This window comes from Pygocentrus nattereri, chromosome 6 (genome assembly GCF_015220715.1).
Source record: "Pygocentrus nattereri isolate fPygNat1 chromosome 6, fPygNat1.pri, whole genome shotgun sequence".
In the NCBI taxonomy this organism is placed as follows: domain Eukaryota; kingdom Metazoa; phylum Chordata; class Actinopteri; order Characiformes; family Serrasalmidae; genus Pygocentrus; species Pygocentrus nattereri.
This window is the reverse complement of record NC_051216.1, coordinates 40,836,997-40,857,439: the sequence shown is the minus strand read 5'-3', so window position 1 is coordinate 40,857,439 and position 20,443 is coordinate 40,836,997.

Genomic DNA, 20,443 nt, shown 5'->3' with positions numbered 1-20,443 from the left:
CTGTGAGCAAAGAGACACACAAAATCGGATCGTTTTTACAGCCACGATGGTAAAATGCACATAAATGTTCCTGAGAATGCATCTAGCATGCGAAAGCTCTGGCTGTATCCTACATGTGTGAGAGGGCAACTGAACTGTGTGAAAGGGAAGCTCTTTCTCTGGACATTCTGGGAGTTCATAATTCACTTTACATTCATATTCAGTTCATACTCTATACTGTTTGAGTGCACTTTTTGCTGTTTTTTTCAATGTCAAGAAATGACAAAAATGTGTAACGAATGTTTTTTTCCTTCCACAAAATGTCTGTGTGGGCAACAGTAACTTTTAATCCAATTCTAATCATTAAAAAAATCTCCTCTACAAACACAAACTTTGTATTGACTGAAAGGTTTGAATCTTTCCACAGAGTTTAGAGTAACACTGTAAAAGCCGCCTGCTGTGTTCAGTGAAGTTTTGTTCATTTTTAGAGCTCATCGTAAGTCCCATTGTGTCTTAACATCCACCTTAAAATCCCAGGCTTATTACACACTGAGGCTTATTATTCAGTAACTACAGGGATTTCAATGCAAACTGGCTGAGCTGTTTTTAGGCTATAGAAGTGTGGACCCCACCAGCAGGACCTGGCCATTTAAAGGGTTAAAACACTTCAACAAGTCTGCACAAACCTTAATAAGTACCTGGATGCAGTTTCAGAGATATTTAGTGGTTACATTTCCCATAAAGATTTGGGTGACTATTGACACACAATGTCAGCAACATTAGCTTCGCAGCTGTGGTTTAAATAACTAAACGAGCAAAATCTGGATGACCAACGTGTTTTGGCTGATCGACCCCAACTGTTCTAAGTGAAAAACGACGTGCATTTGATTTCTTGCCGACCCATTCTTTTCAGAGTGCATGTGGAAATTAGTATTGGTGGCAGGGAAAAGGAAGCCATGTAAAAAATTAACTTTTTGAGAGGACATTTATGGCTGACTCGTCATACACTGTGAGGCTTCAGAAGAAAGTGAGCTTATCTCCAACCAAGTGCCGATTTCAGCACTCTGACGAAAGCCTTCCGAGACTCTTGCACCTTCCATCCTCTGAAATCTACCGATAATGACTTGGTTGGTTGGTGGCAGCGAGACAGATAAATGTCTAATGCAGCCAGAGCTGTCCACACACATCGCTCGTCAGCGGCAGTGGAGAGAAGTAGAGGTTGGCTCCAGGGGGAGTGTGGGACCCCAAACTCCAATGACATTTGAGAAAATCCATACATGTCCCTGGCCTTTTGAGAGACAGACTCTTGGGGAGGTAAAGACAATTAGCAGCATTTCTGCAGTGCAGCGGAGGGAGAAAGAGCCAGTGTGTGCCTTTTGTTTCTCCTCAACCTCCCTGTGAAACCTCGAGAGAAAAGCCTTCACAGCCACCTGAAAGGCAAACAGCAAGAGCCAAAGCCTGGTAGGTGCTGCACAAGCTCCACAACACAGCCACACACACCACAGCTGGTTTCTGATTAGGGTAATGTTTCAAAGTGTTTTAAAATCAGTTAATAAGACTCTTCAAAGGTTCTTTAGTAAAGGCAAAAGCCGTTAAAACCATGTCAACTCAAATATCTATGTGAATACTTAAATGGTTCTACATCTGGTTAAATTGAGATCCTTTTGTTTATGATTCTTTTAAGAACCTTTTCAAAAATGTTTCTCTATGGCACCAAAAGGGATTCACTATTGTTGCAAAGAACCCCTTTTTTTTGGTACTATATATGCAGAACCCATTTTGCTAAAAAACATTTTGAATGTTTGCATGTATCTGCAAAAAAAAAAAAAATCGGACGTTCATCCAAAGCATTTATGTGCACTTGGCTCAAGTGACAATTGGGTTCTTTAAGCAATGACAAAGAAGAACCACTTTCTGTTCCCATAAAGAACCATGTCTATAAATGTGAAGAGAGGTTAAAAGAACCTTGATGTGATGTTAAGCTTGAATGGTAAAATGTCTTTAAAACATTCTTTACACTCATTTACAAGTCTAATTTACACAACGGTTCTCTAAAGAACCATCTGCTGAAAAGTTCTTTAGGTAATCAAATTGGCTTCTATGGTACTGTAAAAAGAACCACTTTAGTATATATATTTTTAAAGTGCACTTTTGGTTCCCTAATGAGCATTGTGTAAAAATAGATCTGTGAGTGTGAAGACATTTTTAAAGGTTTAAAAAAATCTCATAATGTAAGTGTTCAAGGCCATTTTAAGGGTTCTTCCTATGTTTTACATTAAGTTTTAGGGAACCAAAAGTGGTCCTTTTACACTCTTTACCAAAATTGTATGTAGTGCAACAATGACAACAGTGGTACCCTTTTTGGTGTATGGAGCTGTTTTAAAAGTTCTTCCTAAACAGGTCCTCAGGGACCCCTAGATGGTCTAGACCAGGCATCAGCAACCCGAATGTTAAGAGCCATTTTGTCCTTTCAGCAAATATCAAACTACAGTACAGGCTATAAACAAAAATGTAGACTTACTTTGCTCTACTTTAAGCTTTAGCTCAACTATAGCCACTTTTCTCACATCTCCAGCAGGAAACCTTCCATCAAAAGTGGAATAGTTCCTTGTAAAATGTCTTTAAATGTTTGATTTTTTTACAAGACGCTTCTCATTCATCAGTGTCTTGTTCTAATTTTCCTGTTCCATCTTAAACAGTGCCTGAGGTGCCAGAAGGTAACTGCTGCACCATTTAAAGTGGAACAGGAAAATTTGGACGTGACGCTGGCGAACAAGAAGACTTCAGCCTCGCGACATCTTAGTGTTTGACAGCTTCGCGTTGCAGATTAAACGCATCAGGAAACCAGTTGTAGTGTTTATAGTTACAAATAAGTCCAATCGTCTCCAAATGATCAAAATCTTTCTCTTTGTCATTTTGTTAAATGCTACTAGCTAGGTGAGACTGTTGTGTGCATTGCTATGGCGACCAGCAGTCTGCAATCTTCAGGGTAAAATTGCAAATGGGCAGTTATGCATTAACTCCAATGTTAAATCTGTGTTAGAACGATCAGCAGAGCTTTATTTTACTGCAAAGAAGGATTATTTTATTCTTATCTAAAAATCTAATTTTGCTGAGTTGCATGTTGCTGACCATTGATCTAGATTTTCGGAATGACCAAAATGTGGACTGGCTGGGGGTCTCACAACAGATTTTCCATCATAGTGAAGAACAATTTAACCACACAAAGAATTATTTTAATATTTATTCTTTGAGTTGATTCATAGTCTTTATAGGAAAACCATTATGGCATGGCTAAAAGAACTCTTTTTGGCACCTTTATTTTTAGCAGTGCAGGAAAACTGCACATTTACACAGAGTGAGTCAAGAATATCAGAGGTGTTATGATGTGCATATTAATAATCCTATTTCACAGATGAAATAAGGGAGATGTTGGATTCATGCTGTGAATGAAACTCTTAAATTGTATACAACACAAGTATTTGTGATAGAAGATGTAAAGGCATACATTGGAAATGATTCCACTGTTCTATTAAAATCTCTCCCTGAGACTCCAAGAAAGAAACCATGAAAGAAAAAAAACAACCACCCTGTGATTTGATCCGAAACCAATTACACTTTGCTTTTATTTCAATTCATTTGTTTTCCAAGAAAATTACTTCTGCAGTTGTGTGTGAACCTTTGGGTACTTTGGGTCAAATTCCACATTCTTTTGATTGTCTACATGAACAGTTTATATAACTAAACATAGAATAAACAGAAAATTTTCATTTCTACCATTTTTCTTTAATGCATGATTACCCTTTATTTGCTGAATTAAAAATTTAAACAACTAAAGCAAAATGTTGCATGTACAATGTTTGGGCACACCTTCAGCTCATGTAGTGTAGGGTCTTGGAGCTCTTTGACTCATTGGGCCTTAATCCAAGTCAAGTGTAGACAATTCCAAATTGCAATAAATTATGTGGGCCTTCAAACCTCTCAGGGTGTTGTTCATGTACTCAACAGCCATGGGCTCATCTAAGCTTCTGACTGAGAAACTAAAACGGAAGATAATTATCTCTTACAAAGCAACAGAAGACTATGAAAGAAAGAACTCTTCCTGCTTGTGATTTCCACTGTGTAAAATATCATTAAGAAATGGACGTTAAAGAGAACACAAGACACAATCTGGAAGACCAAGAAACATCTAAAAAAAAAACCTGCTTAGGTATGCAAAGCAAACCCCCCACATCACTGCAAAGGACCTACAGGAATATTAGGCTGGCGTTGGAATACTAGTGCACTGGACAAATAAAATCTTCTACATGGAAGTTAATCTTAACTGATCTCACCATGAAAGTCAAAAAGCCTGAAGTACACAAAACAACATCTAGATTAGATAGAGACATGTTAGCAATGCAGCATGTGCTGTGAACTGATGAAGAAAAACGGAACTATTTGGCAACCACTACCAGAAGTAAGTTTGGAGAAAAATAAACAGCATCTGATGAAAGTAACACCTTGCTGACTGTTACGCATGTGTGTGTATCTGTTACTCTTTAAAGCCTCACAGTCAGGTTATGAAAATGTTGCCTGAGTTTATGATAGTTTTGAGAACACTTTAGTCTAAAACACACACACACACACACACTCACACACACACACACACACATTTTCTAAGCCGCTTCTCCCTCAGTATCGCGGGGGGTGCTATATATATATATATATATATATATATATATATATATATATATATATAAAAATTATTTACATTGACTTAGGACAAAAAAGGCACATGTAGGGTGTTGAAAGGCAAGATGCCCCCAAATAAATCTTGATTTTTTCAGGTATAGCACTATTTTAACCTGATCAACATTGCATTTTAAAACTCAGAAGGCACATGTAGGTTGATTGGTCATTTTAGATAGTAAATAAAATGGTATATTTGCATTGTAGATTTCTGGTTCCTATCACCACCACTGTAAAGAAATTTGAGTTGGTAAGTTCTTTACAACATTGTTGTATTTTACATCACTCTCTCAATGATATAATTATACAGAGATGTTGAACAAATTGGTAGAATTCTCCCTTAAGGTTCACAGTAACCTGTTTATGTGACCGCTTGAATAGTCTTGTAACTGCCAAAATCAGATAACGATCATATTATTAGTGTGCATGCAAACGCACTCACTGAAAGCACCATCATTAACCTCTCCACTTAGAGCGCATTTAACAACGCATCTCGTTCAGCACAAAGAAGAACTTCTGAAGTGCTTCTAATTCATTTTCAGTTCTCTCCAATGGATCAAAAATAGCTACGTTATTCTTCGCTCATTAGTGCCTCGTTGGAAAAAGTGAAAGTTTGTAAATAACCCCCCCCCCCCTCCATGTAAAATTGACACACTGACACCAGCCTGTCACATCCTATTGTGAGCTCCTCACAGTTTGTCAGATCGCTAACACATATCTACGTCAGCCAAGCCTCAAACACCTGTTCACTAGCGTACCAGCTGGGAATGAGAAAGATGCAATTACGTACCAGTAAAGCCAAGAGCTTTCCTCTGTAAATTCACCTCACTGACTAGAACACGTCTTTATCTCAGAACCTTACATTGTGAGATGTTATACATTTGTGAGAGACACATTTTCTTATCTCTGAAGGTTGAATATGCTACAGTTGTATGCAAAGGTTTAGCACCCCTCACCAAATAGGATATTTGTTGATTTTTGAGATGAAAAGAAGTAAACACAGCCTCTGCTGCAAACTTTTTTTTCTGGAACTTTATAATCAATTTGAAAAAAAAAATAGTAATTGTGTCATGTACACTTTCCTTTGGCAGATATTACAGCTTGCAGACATTTTTGGTACCTTGTTTAAGGAATACTTCCCTCTATCTTCCTTGCACATGCTCCAACTTTTATGCACAGCATGTTCAAAATGTACCCACAGTTTTTCATTTCATGGTCTAAGTCTAAGCTTTTTACATCTTTAAAACATTTATTTTTAGACATTTAGTTCATAAGCTTGTATCTATGCACCAGCACAAGGTAACTTATTTTACACAATGAAAAGAATAATGGCAAAACCTCAAGAATATTCTATCCTTGCTTTTATTTATTGCTGTCAGTAATAACTGGCCATGATGCGCATCAGCCTTAAGTGATGAAGCACTGAAAATACAAAATCAGCTTGAGTGTACTGATTTGCGTTTGTAGACACAGGCCATCTGTAACCATTTAGATGGTGCAGTCACTTGGTGTCATTTTTGTTGCTTTAAAACGAGGAAAGCATTGATGTTTCATTCAAAAGAATCGTTAGAGCACAGGACATTGCTCATTTCCCACATAGTCCCAGAAGACTCCGGGCCAAAACTATAGATTTCTACCACTCTTTTCAATCTATTCTTGGCGAATTTCATCTGGGGTGCAAGGTCAGAACAATTGAGGAGGGTGCAGTGGACAGACACTAACACAGCACATTTATCATTTTTAGCATATGGACGTACGATGCTACAATGGAAGAACGTGTTCAAATACCAGATTTTGTTACTCCATCATTTAGGCCTCATAGATTCACTAGTTAAAACCCACACATAGGCCAAAAGGTCTTATTCGTTTGATTGCGGGTCTTTAGCTCTTTTTATCTCATAAACAGCTCAAAAGCAGAGCCAGACCTGGGCATCAATTTTTTCCGACCAGATATGTACTGTAGTGCTGTAGTGGGTGGATGCGAGAGATGTTGTCATGAATTATTGAAATGTTTAGGCAAAACAGCTCTCCGGGGTTCATTTGGCCAGTGTATTTGATGTTAGATCTTTGATAGAGTGGGGGGGGGTGGGGGGTGGGGGGGGGGTGAATCGACTAAATCCTCTTCTGACAGTTCTGAGAAGAAGGCAAGTATACGCTGACCAAACCATGGTAGCTGTAGGTCATGCAAGGTCGTGTTCTAACAAGCTGGCACTGGCCCATTGAGTCGGACCCATCTAGTGTCAGCTCAAAGATCTAGTGTCAGCTCACACTCTGCAGGAACACACACATACACAAGCGGGGGAAGGTGGGGAGACAGAGATGCAGAGGAAACAGAAGATAAATAGAGCAACAGACCTCTGAGGATGTGTCGTCGTCTTCTGGTTCATCATTAGCATCCGGATGAGTCCTGGGTCTAAGTCGTTGTATTCTATGGGAAAAATTTGTGGCTCAATCACTTTCTGTGCTTATCTGATCACAGAAACTGACCAGCTGCATATGTTTTGTCCTCCATATGTCTTTAAAGTTGAGTTACATTGTTCATTCCTGTTCACACTATGTATTTTTTCTTAATCAATGAAATGTTTATGATGTACAAAACCATAGAAGCGCCTAATTTTGTCTCCAGATGTCAACAAGAAAATCGACAACTAGCAGTTTTATGGTGTTTAAATGCTATTTATGTATTTATTTATTTAACTGCATATGCTATTTTGATATTGTGATACAGCTGATGTCCAGCACAACCATCTTTGTGAAGAAACGTGATTAGTTTTGACCACAGGAGGCTCTCAACCCTCTATATTTTGCCCCTAATTGCTCACTAACATCTCACACAGTGGCCTAGCTAATCTAATAACAGAGTTATGGGGAAAGATATTTTGTGTATGAATCGATGTCCATTCCAATGGTGGAATGGCCACTAGGGGGCCTGCAGTAATACAGTATACAGTTAAAAGAGGAATATGACTATACATATGTGCTGAATGCCATCAAACACTTTTAAGCCTAGTCCAGAGGTTGGCAACCCAAATGTTAAGAAGAGCCATTTTGTCCTTTCAACAAAACTCAAACTACCTTAGGAGTCACAACATTCTGTGTCCATTTTATTGAAGTAACGTTTTACCATCTTGGCTGTAAATATGTCTTAGTGTGTGCTAATGTTGTAGTATAGACTAGAAAGTTTAATATGAATGAAAATACAGGCTTACTTTGCTCTACTTTAAGCTTTAGCTCAGCTATAGAGCTTCTCACATCTCCGGCAGAAAACCGTTCTACAAATTTCTGTCAACATTCAATGTTTTACCAGGCTGAAGTCAGCTTCTCTCTCAGACACCAGAATGCAACTTCCACACCGTTTAGTGTGGAACAAGACAATTTGAATGAAAGGTTGACCAGTTTCATGGCTTTACAGTGTTTGTTAGTTTTTGTCGCAGATTAAACGCATCAGGAAACCAACTGGAGTGCTTACATATGCAAATAAATCCATTTGTCTTCAAATGATCAATGTTTGTCTCAAATCTTTCTCTTTGCTTTTCAGACTGTTGTGTGCATTGCTGTCTATGTACCATTCTTCAGGGTTAAACGGTGAATTAGCAGTTATAGTCGAACTCCAGCTTGTAAGACCATTGTTAAAACGTGTTAAATCAGAGCTTTATTTTACTGAAAAAGAGGATTATTTTAATTTGACTTAAAATCAATTTTGCTCTGGAACCACAGCAGAGCAGTAAAAGAGTCACATGAAGCTCCGGAGCCACATGTTGCTGACCCCATTTCTAAAAAAGTTGGGATGCTGTGAAAAATGTAAAACAAAATGCAATGATCTGCAAATCTTTTAAACTCTATATTTCATTGAAAATGCTTCAAATACAACATGTCATATATTGAAACTGAGAAATCCTATTTATTTTTGAAAAAATATATGCCCGTTTTGAATTTAATGCCAGGAACATGTTTCAAAAAAGTTGGGGCAGGGGCAACAAAAGGCTGATAAAGATGTGTAATGCTAAAAAAAACACCTGGTCATTAATTGGCAAAACGTCAGTAACACTGGGTATAAAAAGAGCATCTCAGCAATGATCAATTAACACAACAATTTAAGAATAACGTTTTTCAACATAAAATAGCAAATAACTTTTGCTTTTCATCATCTACGGTACATAATATAATTAAGAGATTCAGAGAATGTAGAGAAATCTCTATGCAAGGAACAAGGCCAAAAACCAGTATTTGCTGTCTGTGATCTTTGGGCCCTCAGGTGGCACTGCATGGAAAACAGATATAATTCTGTAGTGGAAACCACTGCATGGGCTCAGAAACGCTTCTGAAAAACACTGTCTACGAAAAACAGTTCAGCGCTGCATCCACAAATGCAAATTAAAACTCCTTGCATTGACTCCTTATTTATTTATGTATGTATGTGGATTTGGTGCATCTGACATACATACAGTATCTCACAATGTGAATACACCCTTCACAGTTCTGCAAATATTTTATTATATCTTTTCAGGGGACAACACTATAGAAATGAAACTTGGATATAACTTAAAGTAAGCAGTGTGCAGCTTGGATAGCAGTATAGATTTACTGTCCTCTGAAAAGAACTCAACACACAGCCATTCATGTCTAAATAGCTGGCAACACAAATGAGTACACCTCACAGTGAACATGTCTAAATTGTGTTCAATTGTGTCGCTGTCCAGTTCAGGTTCCACTCAGAACAGGCCTCGCCAGGGTTGACAAAAGAAGTTGAGTCCACATGTTCAGCATCATTTCCAGAGGTTGGCTTCAAAAAATGCCAGCATTGCTGCAGAGGTCGAAGAAGAGGGAGGTCAGCCTGTCAGTGCTCAGACCATACGCCACACAAAGCTTCAACTAGGTTTGCATGGCCATTGTCTCAGAAGGAAGCCTCTCCTGAAGCTGATGCACGAAAAAGCCTGCAAACAGTTTGCTGAAGACAAGCAGTCCAAGAACATGGATTACTGGAACCGTGATAAACTTGTTTGGCTCAGATGGTGTCCAGCATGTGTAGTGGCGCCCTGGTGAGGAGTACCAAGACAACTGTCTCTTGCCTACATTTAAGCATGGTAGTGGTAGCTGGTCTGGAGCATGGTCTGGAGCTGTGGTTCATTGAGGGGAACATGAATTCCAACATGTACTGTGACATTCTGAAGCAGAGCATGATCCCCTCCCTTCAGAAACTGTACTGCATGGCAGTTTTCCAACACAATAATGACCCCAAACACACCTCCAAGATGACAACCGCCTTGTTGAAGATAAAGATGATGGACTGGCCAAATATGTCTCCAGACCTAAACCCAATTGAGCACCTGTGAGGCATCCTCAAGCAGAAGATGTCTAACATCCACCAGCTTTGTGATCATTCCAGTAGCAACCTGTGCAGCTCTGGTGAATTCCATGCCCAAGAGAGTTAAGGCAGTGCTAGGTAATAATGGTGGTCACACAAAATGCTAACACTTTGAGCAAAATTTGGACATGTTCACTGTGAGGTGGATTCACTTGTGTTGCCAGCTATTTAGCCATTAATGGCTGTGTGTTGAGTTCTTTTCAGAGGACAGTAAATCTGCACTGCTATACAAGCTGTACACTGATTAAGTTATATCTAAGTTTCATTTCTATAGTGTTGTACCATGACAAGATATAATAAAATATTTAGTTATATAGTACTCACTTTTGTGAGATACTGTAACTTTTTTTAAATTAAACTAAACAAAGAAGAAACTATATATAAACAGGATCCAGAAACGCTGCCACCTTCTCTGGGCCTGAGCTCATTTAAAATGGGCTGAGGTGAAGTGGAAAAGTGTCTCGTGAATTTGAACATTTTCATTTCATTGCACAGTTCAAAAGCCAGTATTCATATTGGTATAGGGGTGCATTAGTGCACATTGAATGGGTGACTGTGAAGGCACCATTAATGCCGAAAGATATATACATGTTTTGGCAACATATGCTGCTATCCAGATGACGTCTTTTTCAGGGAAGGCCTTGATTATTTTAATTTATTTAAGTCAACATTTTATTTATTTGTAACAACATTCACACTGACTCCTTAATGACATGTAATTCAGAGGATCTGCACTGCAAATTGTTCTGTGTTTGCCCAAATTTAAAATCTTAGATTTGAAAATATGATATGAATTATCTTGTTTTAAAAGCTATTTGTTCATTTCTATCACTGAATTTATGGAATATTCTTAAATTGATCATGATTACATCCTATATTCCTTTTCTGGGTAACAAGCTTCATTAGATACCGATTTGCACCATTCTCTGTCACAATTACTTCAAGACTCAAGACACAAACTCCAGTTCAATTGCTTGATTTAAGAATTACATGTCCAGTTTTGCTTCAGTTTCTCAGCTGAGGTCTTTTTCATCTTGGAAATATTTTACTCTCTGATGTCCAAACAGTATTTTTTTTCTTCTATTTGTTCAATGGTCCAATGTTATCTCTCTCTCTCTCTCTCTCTGTTCAGTTGTCGGTAAATGTTGAGAGACATTTGTGATTTATTTTCTTGTTCTTTTCAGCATTTCTTTTTACATTTCTTGTCAAGTAAAATGATCTTGCTGCATGGACAGAAAATTTCACCAGTGTTAAGTCATTGTCTCTTCAAATTCAGGGTTTGTTTCTTTTTGCACTAGAGTAACATTTTGGGGAAAGATACTGTATATAAATGTAAACTGTAAATATATATAAAGCACAGGACAAATCGTATCAGGTTTGGAACATTTTTGTAGATTTTTTGGAAAAGGAAATAAAGTTTTGAAAAAAAAAATGTATCAGGTTTGAAAAAACAATTGTATCATGTTTGGAACATTTTTGTAATTTTTTTTGGAAAATTATTTCAGGTTTGGAGAAAAAAGAATGTATCAGGTTTGAAAAAAAACTAGCAGTTTCAGAGTATATTGGTAGCTTTTAGGAGAAAAATTGTATCAGGTTTGGGACATTTTTGAAAAATGACTTACACCTAGAGTTTCACATATGAGCTTGAGACCGACTACAAACTGAGGGCTCTACCTTAGTGGTCTATTCATAGGATTCGATGAACGATTTGAATGGCAGGAAACTGTATATGACTCTGAAACATTTTAGGGTGCAAGAAGAGCTATTTTTGAAAATACCATTTATTTTTCCTACAGACAAAAGTCCGTACGGCAATAGCGTATTTCAAACAAACAACATTTCAAAGCAAATTAAATTGCTTCAAACTAATTACATTTGGTGTGCATTGCTTGCCAAAACAAAACCTCATAATCACAGACTTGTTTGTTCTGAGACCTCCAGGCTTCTAGCAGTGCTCAGATGTACACTGTGTTCTTGTTAAGTATACTTACTACTATAACAGCATGTTCGGTAGATCGATTTCATTTACTTCTTTCATTGTGGGAAGGATGCTACCAACATCAGTCTTCACAAAATGCCACACAACCTCAGAGATCTACTGAGAAGGTGGATAAACAATGGTGTCTGGCAAAAGGGAGATAGAATAGAATGCCTTCGCGTGGGAAGACGAAGGGTCAGGGTGAATGAGTGAGGGTGCCCTTTACTACATGTAGAGTACTAGCAACATACCTTTCAACAATCCAATTAACACCTCCAACTCCCTGCAGATGTCCTCCAACCTGTCCCCAGGAACGAGGTTTCTACAAGAAGCCAAGACCTGCAGCAAAGTGGGGGGGGGGATACAGAAGGATCATTGACATGGCTTCTATTTCCCTCTACCTTACCTGTCACTCGCCTCCGCTCTCAGCCGAGGAAGCCGACAGCAGCTTTCGGCAGACAGGTCTTAATGGCCACTAATGGCCTGACGGGCTCAGTCTCGAATACTTAAATTACCCAGCCTACTTCCTATTCATTTTTGCGGAGAACCTGGTGGAAGCTTCCAGGGTTGATCAGCAAGTGCAGAGGTCACTCACAGAGCTTGCAACAGGTTGGATGAAGTGTCCAAAGCAGATGGACATCTTGACTGACTCAGGGGTCCAGAGATTAAGATTTTTTTTTTTTTTTACTAGCCCTACATATTGAAAATTTTTACAGCAGAAATATAGATGTGATTATCCAGTACCTGTCAATAGGGACGCATCTGAATGTATCATCCTCCTAGATGTCTTTTTGATTTAAAGGGTTAAGCTTTTATTTTTCAAAGATGCAAAAAATAGTCCATGTATCCTATATTTCTCAGTTTGAGATTGTTGTTAAACAATGTAACTTATTTCTAGTCATTTTACTTATTTTAAGCAATTTTATCCACCAAACTTGTCTTCTCCAATTGGTAGGTCATTTTGCTTGTTTCAAGTAATATTTCTTAAAATAAGCAGCTTTTTCAATAAGTCAATTCATCATATTATATTCTTACAATAATCTTGTCATTAGAAATATTTAAGAGGTTTTCACTTGCCAAGATATCATTCATCAAACTTTTGCATACAAATGTTATGCAAACTGTAATATATCTATTACTGAGTAATAAAGGCTGTAAATGATGTTTAAAGTTCATAACATGATCATAAACATATTAACATACATATTCCATCTGAAAATCGGAATGATACGAGGAGTTTATCTGCCAGCACAGTTTATCACAATAGATGAAAAAGACTTTACTGGATTCGATTTGCATGTCTATCACATGAAGCAAAGGCCCAACTGAACCTGTGAACCCCTGCTGATAACCTGACATAAACAATACATTTAAAAAAATGGGTTGGTGTTAAAAAAATTGTTGATTATGCCAAATGTCTACATTTGTGGACCAAGTTATCAGAGGTAAGATATAAATGGTCCATAAACTTGATGTGTCAGTACGCTTCATCTTAGAATGCTTGATGGTTTAAGTAAGCTGATGGAATTGTTTTGTCTCGACTTTGTGTTTAAGTTACATCTTAACTGTCTGATTTGAACTCCGCTATATAGGCTTCACTGGGGGCATAAATTGTGCCCATCTTGGGCAGATGCATGCTTTGTAGGAAAGGTGCTGCAGTGCTGGCTGGGTCGAAGTGAAGCCTGTGCTCTTGTTGATGTGTACAGTATTGTTGATGTATTGCAGCTTTGGATTAGGTGGGATGATGATTGCACTGCTGTCAGCAATACCTGACATCAAAAGACTGAGGAATGTTTCCACATAATGTATTTACAAATGCATACAATGTATAAAATGTATGCCACCCACCACTTTTTCACTGCCCGTTCACTTACAACGAATAACCTGTCTGAAAAAGTTGTTCTGGCCCTGGGCCTGCCAGGTGTGAATGGAGCCAAGGTATCCAAACTAGTACTGTACATTGTATATTTATACACAATATTACAGTCAAACAAGTAATAACCCATCCTAAAATAATTTAAACCACAGTTTGGATGGGTGTATCAGATAAATACTTTATTAGTCTCAAAGTGGACATTTGGGTGCTACAGTACCAAAAGAACACAGTATGTAATAAATGATGCATACTGTACTTACTAGACAGTCATAGCAGCATATGGTATAGCAAGCAGCATGTAAAACAGAAGCCACAAGTCTTGCATGAATGTGCGAAGGCTGAAAATGTGTTGTGTTCTTTGCTATCTATGATACATACTGCCCAAGGCTTTAAGCTGCTTCTAAATCTGGTGGTCAGACTCAAGAAGGTAGAAGAGTTTGGCCTGCTGTCCATTTATTAGGACAATATTGGTGTAGACTTTGGCCTGCTGTCCATTTATTAAGACAGTATTGGTGTAGACTTAAGATCATGTGAAATCTACTACGATTGTTCAAAAAGTGTTTGGTAAGTTAATTCAAAGCATAGAAGACAAAAGCATTTGTCCTTAGCAACTCAACTCAACTCAATAACTTGGGACAGTCATGGGCTGGAGGTTAGGAGACCAGCCTTGTGACTGGAAGGTTAACGGTTCAATCCCCTGAGCCGACCGTATGTGAATGAAGTGTCCTTGAGCAAGGTACCTAACCTCCAACTGCTCCCCAAGCGCTGCAGATAGGGCTTCCCACCACTCCGGGCAAGTGTGCTCACTGCTCCCTAGACTGTGTTCACTAGTGTGTATGTGGTGTTTCACTGCATGGGTGGGTTAGATCGTAGAGGTGAAATTTCCTTTTTGTGGGACTAATAAGGGTCACTTAATCTCTTATAAACCTCAGTTTCAGTCATTTAAGCTCCTTGTTATGTCTCATGAGAGAAGAATCTGTCCATACAAGGCTGTAATCATTTTAGCCTGAACACTTTACTAGGTATGGCTGGTCAACAGATGACACTTATCCTTTGTTCAGGCCTCAAAACAACATGTATGACCTTTCTGACCTCAGCCATAGTCTCATACCAAGTTATGATGTCATCCAATACATCCTTTGCGGAAGTTTCACATGTGCTTGCTAACCCTTGACTCACCTCTCTGGATGCTAGAGAAAGTGTAGGCACTTTGCAGCATTACTCCAGCCTTCCAGCTCCAGGACAATTCCTCAGAGATCCGTAGCCCCAGGAATCCGAAGCAGCTAATAGTCTGCAAGGTTGCCCCATCGACTCTGACCCATGTGCGCCTCCCTTTGTGGTTTGACGAAGTCAACGATGAGCCCTTTTGTTTCATTGACATTCAAGACCGGCTTGTTATTATGGTACCATTTAGTGTACTTTGGCCCGGATCAGAGGCGAACATGTTTTGCATAGGAGGAATGTTCAATCATCTCAATGGATACATTAGACGAAGTTACGTTTCCTTTTGCGCATCTGGAAAACTCACTAAATCCTGGTTCGAGTTCACAGCTGAGGCAAAATGCCAGCTACCTGACCTGAATGTCATAGTGCCTCAGATGTTCCACCCAAACAAATTGACTGCTAATGAGCTCCTGCATCTTAATACAGAACTCTGCTTTATTCTTCACTGTGTGAACATCATGCTTTCTTTTTTTGGGGGGTGGGGGGGGGCTGACAAAACATTTGTCATAATAAAGTAATGCAAGACTAAAGCAAGAGATTGCACCTGCTGTGTCGGTATTTAATTAGACAAGAACATCTTAACAAGAAACTTCTTGTTATCACTGGCACAAAATTGGGGAAGGGGAGCGGAGGGAGGGACATGGCCACCCCACTTTTTTCCATTATTGGCTGGTTTTGGGATGCTTTTCACAAAGATACACAGCATATATTATTGAGGACATATTTTTGAGAGTGACCTTTCCATTAAACCTCCAACAATAATACTGTGTTGTCACCAAGCTGAAGCAGAGTGGCTGTGTAAATGAAGACGTGCTGTGCACACACTGAGGTGAAAACACATCTCTGGCTGTGAGCGGCAGCACTCAGCTAGACACCTAAACCCACCACCTATTATTTTCATTAGCATTATGGCATTATTGTCTGTCTAGGCTATACAATGTGGAGAGCTGTTCATCAGAAAAAGGTCTTCAAACCATTCAGTCACCTCACGTGACTATTATTGCCTTTATTTAGCTTATAAAGTAGAAACACTACTGTTGTATATATTTTCAATAAAATAATGCTAATAAAAAAGCTGTCCAAATAGTTATGCTTACTATATGTCATCATCATACAGGACTAGGACTATCTGCTGTCAGGAACTGGACAACACGGAGATCTTTAGCAAGACCTGCGAATGCTACATATGTATTACTACTACTTGTAATGCACTATAATAAAAATGCCAGGCCCAGTGCTTTATTATACAGGGTGATTCAAAAAGATTCCTCCAATTTCAAAGCACCATATTTTTACAACCATAAGGCGCCTAAGACACAAAGATGGGGTCATAGAGTGTCAGATGGATCCCTTCAGTCTTTGAGGAGATGCGACCCCTGAGCAGAAAGCGATTCATGTTCTCCACTTCAATAAGAGTTAATCAGTCATAACTGTGCAACGTGATTTCCATTGGCTGTGAACCTCCAACAGCTCAGAGCGTTGATCGTTGGTTCCACAGCACTGGACAATCTCCAAATTCACAATGAAAGAGCTGTGAGTGCAGCAACACCTGACATGCTCAACTGAGTATGGGATGAGTTTGACTATGATGTTGGTGTTGTCTGTGCAGCTGGAGGAGGTTCATACTGAACATTGAAATGACAAACTTTATGCTCAATTCAACCTTTTACAATTTACTGCATTGTTCTGTAATGATTTTTGAGTGAAATAAATCATTTTGAATCCCCCTGTATATCCACACATATCACTACATACAATTGACTTAATTAGAAACCATTATGTACCAAAACTTACCCAGAACAACAATGCAAATTTCAAAGCAAGTGTTCATATTATATATTCCAGTTTAATAAATTAGTAAGTACCTTTACGGCATTTTGCTGATGCTCTTATCCAGAGCGACTTACAATTTGATCATTTTACACAGGTAGGCCAAGGTGGTGTTAGGAGTCTTGCCCAAGGACCCTTATTGGTATAGTGTAGGGTGCTTGCCCTGGTTGGGGATTGAACCCCAGTCTACAGCGTAGAAGGCAAAGGTGTTAACCACTACACTAACCAACCACCACTTAATACTTATGTGTTTTACTGGCTTCACATGTTGGCCCATTAGCAGTCAGCTGGACTGCTTTCATTTTTTTAGAGAGAAAAGGTTCCGTCTGCTCCCCCTTCTGCTGTGCTGTGGCTCTGCATGTTGTAATGGCTTATAAGCTCTGCTCAGAAGGAGGACTTGATCGTGTAATCAGATGTAACAGTGTGGCAGGAGTTTGTGAAAGGAGCTGCTTTGCGCTTCTAAAAAAAACACAGGTGCAACATCAACATTTTTAGACTTCGCAGTGGATGGTATTTTAAAGTGATAACAAAAAAGTTGATGCATGTGTTTCCCATTCACAAATTTGCACTAAAAGTCTGCAACAGAATCCAGAAATGAAGCACTGATCAGCCCTGACTTCGTAATTGACATTATAATTCAATTATATATTTTCAAATTAAAATGTAACCTAGTTGTATAAAAGATCATCTACACGGAGGTTAATTATGGTGCTAATTGGCAAATTTTAGTGCAATATTTCTATTTATTTGGTGAATTTAACAAATTGGCAAAAATAAATGTGCATTAATTCTTGCATAGGCCACAATATGTTAAACAGAGGATGTAACTTATTTTCATTTAGAAGATCAATAAAGCATGTCATTTAATAAAACATGTATTTTTTAAAAACAATTATCACAACATATAAATCAGACAGTTTTATTTTCAGACATTTGTATTATTAAAACTTTTTTCTTACCCTACTTAGTTGTTTTACATCACAGCACTACTTAATAGTTTTATTTGATTCTTTTGATTTCTTAATCTTATTTGTCTTAGTTTCCTAACTTTTGAATTTGTCTAATGTGGTGTTTCGAGCATCTTTTTGGTCTAATTTTCATTGCTATATTTATACCATTACAAATTTGTTCTTTTCATGCCGTTTTTTTAATATAACGCTGGTCTACACTGTAAATGAGGATCACCCACAGTGTACTGCGACTTAATATAAAGGATAAAAAAAGACAGAATTTCTTGCATTTCTTTGTATGTCAGTGACAAACAATAGAACGATAACTGCCATTGTAAAGGGCACTGATTTTCTGAATATGCATCAGAAAGTAATAATATTTATCATAATAATGGCTTGCATATCACTGTTTTGGCATTCAATATATGATCAAATTATAGCTGTACTTTTTCATATCATTTTATATTCAAATTGCTGCATGTAGGCTTTAGCCTCCCTGATACTGGACCCCCCATTTGTCAAACCAAATTGGTACCTAAAGCATCTGTGTATAGTTGAAATGTTTATTAAGTGGAAAATAATATATTACTGTTGCCAAAACAAAATATTGTATCTTCAAAATGGTAACTTTACAGGAGAAGGAAAAAACATACTTGACTTTTAATGTAAGTCAATGGAACCAGAACTTTTTCCCAAGTCATTTTGGACTATTTCTTTTGGTCCATTCATTATGAAATGTACACACAATGTAAAAGACAACAGGCATTTTCAGATTATGTCAAAAACGAGGTTTTAAATCAATGAATTAACAGAAATGACGTTTAAAGTTAAAACATTTGTGAAAATCTTAAAGAGGTCTGTGCTTGTGTGAATTCATCAAACAAGGCCTACACAGCAGCTTCACCTCAGATGCAGTACGGCTATGGTAGCCTGCCTTCCATTACTCATTATTTATATATACTCTTTTTTGTACACAAGGCCTGATTCTGAGCACATGAGAACAACAAATAAGGATGAATCAGCCTCATTAATATCAGAGGGCGCAGACAAAAGATTTGATGTAAAAGTCTAATGCAAGCAGCTCAGAGCAACACCCTTTCATTATCTGCACCTAACGCTGCTGACTTCAAAGCACGCAGACAGACTATTTAATCTGTAACACATGCTGCAGTGGTGGTGTGGCTTATCAGTCTGGCTACTGTTCTGCTAAATGCTGTTCAAAAGAGCGCTGATTATTTCCATTATAATAGACCCAATTCGCAGAAAACACTAGGAGAAGCATAGAGGGAAGAATTCTAGCTATCCTTGTCTGACCTTTGGGAACAGTGAACATGGCCAGTAAGGCCTAAACGCTGAGGGGACTGAACGGCGATGGCATATTAGCAGCTAGGAGGATTGTGAGATTGTGTGTAATTGTAATTGCTGATTGTATCATTTTAGAGGGGGGTGGAGATTCATAGTGTCAGCTTAGTATATTGACCAAGACGCTGCTCCTAACAAAAAGTCCAAATGCACATCTGGTCGCCGCATACAGCCGGTGCTCGGCATTTCCATGTTGTTTCTGTTATCTGGGGCAGCTCGGAGTCTGATCTGCTGTTCACTACTTCCTAACTTCCGAACCAAAGCTTTTAATGAGAACAAAACACACTTTGGCTTTTTATGCATTTGTAGTTTTTTTTTAAATGTACCTCAGTTGTCCATATAATCTACAATAAGTCAATCAATCTCTCTAGCAAGGTACCTTAGCAAGTAACCCATGCACTCATTATGATTTGAATTTTGACTTCCCGCATAAAGTGTAAATTACACCCAACCAAACATCTCCCCTTCAAAATTTCACTGTAAAACGATGAATTTTAGCATTTAAGTACCACGATCACTGATTCAAAGAAGAAGCCTATGGTGCCCCTTCACCTTTGGAGAAAGTTTAATATCTGCTGCCTGATTAGCTAATCACAATGTGGCAGCTGAACCCATTTGCTCAAGTAAAATTTCTTCATTGAAGAAGAGTGCTCCACCAAAATGAACAGGATGTGGTGAGGAAAACTGGAAAGGCACCATTGCTGTAACTTACATACTACTGTTGAAACAGTGCTACAGTGATGCTACTGTTACACTACTGTCACTGTATTACAGTACTGTTACTGTTAAAGTGCTGTTTCTGCTACTGTGTTAGTCCTGTTTGTGTTACAGTACTGTTACAGTGCTGTTACTGTGTTACAGTCCTGTTACTGTATTACAGTGATGTTACTGTATTACAGTACTGTTACTGTTAAAGTGCTGTTACTGTGTTACAGTGATGTTACTGTGTTACAGTGCTGTTACTGTGTTACAGTGATGTTACTGTGTTACAGTCTTGTTACTGTGTTACAGTGATGTTACTGTGTTACAGTCCTGTTACTGTGTTACAGTGATGTTACTGTGTTACAGTCCTGGTACTGTGTTACAGTGATGTTACTGTGTTACAGTCTTGTTACTGTGTTACAGTCCTGTTACTGTGTTACAGTCCT